The 7,802-nt window shown below is 30.0% G+C and overlaps 1 long non-coding RNA gene across 1 annotated transcript; it reads left to right on the top strand.

Moving 5' to 3' along the window:
* Positions 1-6,214: 6,214 nt before the first annotated feature.
* Positions 6,215-7,802, top strand: LOC137629086 (uncharacterized). The gene is made up of 3 exons (XR_011041443.1): positions 6,215-6,365; positions 6,878-7,032; positions 7,515-7,802. It is a non-coding gene; the product is annotated as an uncharacterized lncRNA (long non-coding RNA).

Below are 7,802 nucleotides of genomic sequence, written 5' to 3'. Positions count from 1 at the left end.
TTTTGTTAATAGTTCAAAAGGGGAATAAAGACACCTATTTTTGTTAATAGTTCAAAAGGGGAATAAAGACACCTATTTTGGTTAATTGTTCAAAAGGGGAATAAAGACACCTATTTTTGTTAATAGTTCAAAAGGGGAATAAAGACACCTATTTTGGTTAATTGTTCAAAAGGGGAATAAAGACACCTATTTTTGTTAATAGTTCAAAAGGGGAATAAAGACACCTATTTTTGTTAATTGTTCAAAAGGGGAATAAAGACACCTATTTTTGTTAATTGTTCAAAAGGGGAATAAAGACACCTATTTTTGTTAATTGTTCAAAAGGGGAATAAAGACACCTATTTTTGTTAATAGTTCAAAAGGGGAATAAAGACACCTATTTTTGTTAATAGTTCAAAAGGGGAATAAAGACACCTATTTTTGTTAATAGTTCAAAAGGGGAATAAAGACACCTATTTTTGTTAATAGTTCAAAAGGGGAATAAAGACACCTATTTTTGTTAATAGTTCAAAAGGGGAATAAAGACACCTATTTTTGTTAATAGTTCAAAAGGGGAATAAAGACACCTATTTTATAAGATACCTATTTGTGTTAATAGTTCAAAAGGGGAATAAAGACACCTATTTTTGTTAATAGTTCAAAAGGGGAATAAAGACACCTATTTTTGTTAATAGTTCAAAAGGGGAATAAAGATACCTATTTTTGTTAATAGTTCAAAAGGGGAATAAAGACACCTATTTTATAAGATACCTATTTGTGTTAATAGTTCAAAAGGGGAATAAAGACACCTATTTTTGTTAATAGTTCAAAAGGAGAATAAAGACACCTATTTTTGTTAATAGTTCAAAAGGGGAATAAAGATACCTATTTGTGTTAATAGTTCAAAAGGGGAATAAAGACACCTATTTTTGTTAATAGTTCAAAAGGGGAATAAAGACACATATTTTTGTTAATTGTTCAAAAGGGGAATAAAGATACCTATTTTTGTTAATTGTTCAAAAGGGGAATAAAGACACCTATTTTTGTTAATAGTTCAGAAGGGGAATAAAGACACCTATTTTTGTTAATAGTTCAAAAGGGGAATAAAGACACCTATTTTTGTTAATAGTTCAAAAGGGGAATAAAGACACCTATTTTATAAGATACCTATTTGTGTTAATAGTTCAAAAGGGGAATAAAGACACCTATTTTTGTTAATAGTTCAAAAGGGGAATAAAGACACCTATTTTTGTTAATAGTTCAAAAGGGGAATAAAGACATATATTTTTGTTAATTGTTCAAAAGGGGAATAAAGATACCTATTTTTGTTAATTGTTCAAAAGGGGAATAAAGACACCTATTTTTGTTAATAGTTCAAAAGGGGAATAAAGACACCTATTTTTGTTAATAGTTCAAAAGGGGAATAAAGACACCTATTTTTGTTAATAGTTCAAAAAGGGAATAAAGACACATATTTTTGTTAATTGTTCAAAAGGGGAATAAAGATACCTATTTTTGTTAATTGTTCAAAAGGGGAATAAAGACACCTATTTTTGTTAATAGTTCAGAAGGGGAATAAAGACACCTATTTTTGTTAATAGTTCAAAAGGGGAATAAAGACACCTATTTTTGTTAATAGTTCAAAAGGGGAATAAAGACACCTATTTTATAAGATGCCTATTTGTGTTAATAGTTCAAAAGGGGAATAAAGACACCTATTTTTGTTAATAGTTCAAAAGGGGAATAAAGACACCTATTTTTGTTAATAGTTCAAAAGGGGAATAAAGACACCTATTTGTGTTAATAGTTCAAAAGGGGAATAAAGACACCTATTTGTGTTAATAGTTCAAAAGGGGAATAAAGACACCTATTTGTGTTAATAGTTCAAAAGGGGAATAAAGACACCTATTTTGGTTAATTGTTCAAAAGGGGAATAAAGACACCTATTTGTGTTAATAGTTCAAAAGGGGAATAAAGACACCTATTTTGGTTAATAGTTCAAAAGGGGAATAAAGACACCTATTTTTGTTAATTGTTCAAAAGGGGAATAAAGACACCTATTTTTGTTAATAGTTCAAAAGGGGAATAAAGACACCTATTTTTGTTAATAGTTCAAAAGGGGAATAAAACCCACCTATTTTTGTTAATAGTTCAAAAGGGGAATAAAGACACCTATTTTTGTTAATAGTTCAAAAGGGGAATAAAGACACCTATTTTTGTTAATAGTTCAAAAGGGGAATAAAGACACCTATTTTTATTAATAGTTCAAAAGGGGAATAAAGACACCTATTTTTGTTAATAGTTCAAAAGGGGAATAAAGACACCTATTTTTGTTAATAGTTCAGAAGGGGAATAAAGACACCTATTTTTGTTAATAGTTCAAAAAGGGAATAAAGACACATATTTTTGTTAATTGTTCAAAAGGGGAATAAAGATACCTATTTTTGTTAATTGTTCAAAAGGGGAATAAAGACACCTATTTTTGTTAATAGTTCAGAAGAGGAATAAAGACACCTATTTTTGTTAATAGTTCAAAAGGGGAATAAAGACACCTATTTTTGTTAATAGTTCAAAAGGGGAATAAAGACACCTATTTTATAAGATACCTATTTGTGTTAATAGTTCAAAAGGGGAATAAAGACACCTATTTTTGTTAATAGTTCAAAAGGGGAATAAAGACACCTATTTTTGTTAATAGTTCAAAAGGGGAATAAAGATACCTATTTTTGTTAATAGTTCAAAAGGGGAATAAAGACACCTATTTTATAAGATACCTATTTGTGTTAATAGTTCAAAAGGGGAATAAAGACACCTATTTTTGTTAATAGTTCAAAAAGGGAATAAAGACACATATTTTTGTTAATTGTTCAAAAGGGGAATAAAGATACCTATTTTTGTTAATTGTTCAAAAGGGGAATAAAGACACCTATTTTTGTTAATAGTTCTGAAGGGGTATAAAGACACCTATTTTTGTTAATAGTTCAAAAGGGGAATAAAGACACCTATTTTTGTTAATAGTTCAAAAGGGGAATAAAGACACCTATTTTATAAGATACCTATTTGTGTTAATAGTTCAAAAGGGGAATAAAGACACCTATTTTTGTTAATAGTTCAAAAGGGGAATAAAGACACCTATTTTTGTTAATAGTTCAAAAGGGGAATAAAGACACATATTTTTGTTAATTGTTCAAAAGGGGAATAAAGATACCTATTTTTGTTAATTGTTCAAAAGGGGAATAAAGACACCTATTTTTGTTAATAGTTCAAAAGGGGAATAAAGACACCTATTTTTGTTAATAGTTCAAAAGGGGAATAAAGACACCTATTTTTGTTAATAGTTCAAAAAGGGAATAAAGACACATATTTTTGTTAATTGTTCAAAAGGGGAATAAAGATACCTATTTTTGTTAATTGTTCAAAAGGGGAATAAAGACACCTATTTTTGTTAATAGTTCAGAAGGGGAATAAAGACACCTATTTTTGTTAATAGTTCAAAAGGGGAATAAAGACACCTATTTTTGTTAATAGTTCAAAAGGGGAATAAAGACACCTATTTTATAAGATACCTATTTGTGTTAATAGTTCAAAAGGGGAATAAAGACACCTATTTTTGTTAATAGTTCAAAAGGGGAATAAAGACACCTATTTTTGTTAATAGTTCAAAAGGGGAATAAAGACACCTATTTTTGTTAATAGTTCAAAAGGGGAATAAAGACACCTATTTGTGTTAATAGTTCAAAAGGGGAATAAAGATACCTATTTTTGTTAATAGTTCAAAAGGGGAATAAATACACCTATTTTTGTTAATTGTTCAAAAGGGGAATAAAGACACCTATTTGTGTTAATAGTTCAAAAGGGGAATAAAGACACCTATTTTTGTTAATAGTTCAAAAGGGGAATAAAGACACCTATTTTTGTTAATAGTTCAAAAGGGGAATAAAGACACCTATTTTTGTTAATAGTTCAAAAGGGGAATAAAGACACCTATTTGTGTTAATAGTTCAAAAGGGGAATAAAGACACCTATTTGTGTTAATAGTTCAAAAGGGGAATAAAGACACCTATTTGTGTTAATAGTTCAAAAGGGGAATAAAGATACTTATTTTTGTTAATAGTTCAAAAGGGGAATAAATACACCTATTTGTGTTAATAGTTCAAAAGGGGAATAAAGACACCTATTTTTGTTAATTGTTCAAAAGGGGAATAAAGATACTTATTTTTTTTAATTGTTCAAAAGGGGAATAAAGACACCTATTTTTGTTAATTGTTCAAAAGGGGAATAAAGACACCTATTTGTGTTAATAGTTCAAAAGGGGAATAAAGATACCTATTTTTGTTAATAGTTCAAAAGGGGAATAAATACACCTATTTTTGTTAATTGTTCAAAAGGGGAATAAAGACACCTATTTGTGTTAATAGTTCAAAAGGGGAATAAAGACACCTATTTTTGTTAATAGTTCAAAAGGGGAATAAAGACACCTATTTTTGTTAATAGTTCAAAAGGGGAATAAAGACACCTATTTTTGTTAATAGTTCAAAAGGGGAATAAAGACACCTATTTGTGTTAATAGTTCAAAAGGGGAATAAAGACACCTATTTGTGTTAATAGTTCAAAAGGGGAATAAAGACACCTATTTGTGTTAATAGTTCAAAAGGGGAATAAAGATACTTATTTTTGTTAATAGTTCAAAAGGGGAATAAATACACCTATTTGTGTTAATAGTTCAAAAGGGGAATAAAGACACCTATTTTTGTTAATAGTTCAAAAGGGGAATAAAGATACTTATTTTTGTTAATTGTTCAAAAGGGGAATAAAGACACCTATTTTTGTTAATTGTTCAAAAGGGGAATAAAGACACCTATTTTTGTTAATAGTTCAAAAGGGGAATAAAGACACCTATTTTTGTTAATAGTTCAAAAGGGGAATAAAGACACCTATTTGTGTTAATAGTTCAAAAGGGGAATAAAGACACCTATTTGTGTTAATAGTTCAAAAGGGGAATAAAGATACTTATTTTTGTTAATAGTTCAAAAGGGGAATAAATACACCTATTTTTGTTAATTGTTCAAAAGGGGAATAAAGACACCTATTTTTGTTAATAGTTCAAAAGGGGAATAAAGACACCTATTTTTGTTAATTGTTCAAAAGGGGAATAAAGACACCTATTTGTGTTAATAGTTCAAAAGGGGAATAAAGATACCTATTTTTGTTAATAGTTCAAAAGGGGAATAAAGACACCTATTTTTGTTAATAGTTCAAAAGGGGAATAAAGACACCTATTTTTTTTAATAGTTCAAAAGGGGAATAAAGACACCTATTTGTGTTAATAGTTCAAAAGGGGAATAAAGATACCTATTTTTGTTAATAGTTCAAAAGGGGAATAAAGACACCTATTTGTGTTGATAGTTCAAAAGGGGAATAAAGACACCTATTTTTGTTAATAGTTCAAAAGGGGAATAAAGACACCTATTTGTGTTAATAGTTCAAAAGGGGAATAAAAACCCCCATTTTTATTAATAGTTCAAAAGTCGAATAAAAAATCTCTATTTTTGTTAATAGTTCAAAAGTGGAGTAAAAACCCCTATTTTTGTTAATAGTTGAAAAATTGAATAAAAAATAAATATTTTTGTTAATAGTTCAAAAGTAGAATGAAATAAATATTTTTGTTAATAGTTCAAAAATGGAATAAAAAAAAATTTAATAGTTCAAAAGTGGAGTAAAAACCCCTATTTTTGATAATAGTTCAAAAGTGGAGTAAAAACCCCTATTTTTGTTAATAGTTCTAAAGTGGAATAAAAAAATATTTTTGTTAATAGTTCAAAAATGGAATTAAATTTTTTTTTTGTTAATAGTTCAAAAGTGGAGTAAAAATACCTATCTTTGTTAATAGTTCCAAAGTAGAGGAAAAAAAAAAAACAAGTGTCCCTATTGGTTAATATATCATGAGAACACTTTTGACCACATTTGAAGTAGGAATACAGGCTGGGGATTTCTTGGAACTTTTTTTTTTTATTGGATAAGCCTAAAACTACTAAAGGAATTTCCTACTACGCTTTCTGTAGCAGCGAGAGGTGAATTACCTCAACAGGTGCCACTAAGTTTATAGTCTTTCAAGTAAAACGAACCGATTTTGAGAAGTATTTCTCTTCAATCATTTTCACAACGTACTACATTCAAAGATTCTTTCATTGGCTACGAATCTAGTCGATCCATTTCTTGTTCCTCTGAGGGGATTCTAAAAGAGTACTTAGTAACTGGAAGGGCTGCCCCGCTGAATATATATTAGGCCCACGACTCTTTCTCAGACACAACACGACAGGCAGACGAGGCTCAAGCACACGGAAGTAACACTCACACTCGACAAAATGTTTTCGATCAAAGTTATCGTAAGTAATGATTATAATATTCATTTGTTTATTCAAATAATTGTGAAGTTCGATTGTGGTATTCTGTTAAATTCGTTTGAAAACGGTCTAAGCATTAGTTCAATCGTTCATTTTAGTCATTACCAACTTTGGTTTCAATCTTACCCATCAAAGAACCGCAACATTGGATTGGTTTATCATGAAAATAGAGGAATATCTTTTTTAAGTGAACATTAGTATAATATATTTTGATGTTTATTTTATAATTGTCCGATAAATCTTTCAATTAAATTGAGAATCATTGTTTGAGAATCATTACTCTATAGATATGCCAACCATATTCAATGCTTATTTACACTCAGAATTAAATGCTACTCATTGATTATCCCGATTCGAAATCTACTTCCTATTGCATTGCATCACTCGGATCAACTGTAACAACTACATTTAAAATTAAATGAGAATCTAAATAAAAAATTTTGATTGACTGAGAGATAATTTTAGCCTAATATGAAACGTCTTATCCCCTACAGGTGCTCGTTGTTGCCCTGATGGCTCTAGTAAACGCTGCTACATTTTATCCAAGCAACGGATATGGTTCATTCGGTCATGGCTACGGCGGATACGGCCATTCATCTCACGGACATGGGCACAACTCCTATGGATATGGTGGATATGGTGGATACAGGTGAATAGAAGCAAATACCCCATAGTCCAGGGGTTCCAGAAGTGGGTGGTATATTAGGCGGGGAGGGGGGGAGGGGTGAGGCAAAAGCTGAGGTTGGGAAGGACAGGATGGTAAAAGAGCATTTATGCAATAAATCCCTCACTATTTTTTCTTTATATTTACAAAATATTAATGAAAAATTGTCATAAACACTAAGGCAAGGAAACTCATATTATCCACTTTATACAAAATAGATTTTACATTAGAATTATAAACGAATATAAAATGGAACAAGGCGGGTTGCAAGGACTCCATCGGGAAGACAAGGGGGCACCAGCATATAAAAACAATTAAAGAATCTGTTTCATAACCTCACATTGATTTTAATTTTTAATCCATTTGTTGAATTTGACACGAATTAATGATCACCTTTTTTTATGACCCATCCATTTCTTATTAGATTTATTAGATTAATTTTTGTAATATTTCTATTTCATTTTCAGGCCACAGTACCAGCAGTACCAACCCTACCACAGTGGACATCACTAAGGATAGACCCTGGATAGACCATCTGGGATAAGGCACCACGACGGAGAGACTCTGGATAGAGCATCTGGGATAGGGACACTTTTCTAAACATTAATTCATCTACTTCCTCTTTTCGTCTTGTGTTTTGAAGGAAAAAGAGGTGAAAAATAAATGGAATAAGAACACTTCATCTTTTTCGGGTATATTTTCTTTCGGTTGATTTTACTTATATTTGTTATGTTAATAAAATGATATTGCTAATA

This window comes from Palaemon carinicauda, chromosome 37, assembly GCF_036898095.1.
Source record: "Palaemon carinicauda isolate YSFRI2023 chromosome 37, ASM3689809v2, whole genome shotgun sequence".
NCBI classification, from domain to species: Eukaryota; Metazoa; Arthropoda; class Malacostraca; order Decapoda; family Palaemonidae; genus Palaemon; species Palaemon carinicauda.
This window is presented reverse-complemented; position numbering and strand designations above follow the sequence as displayed.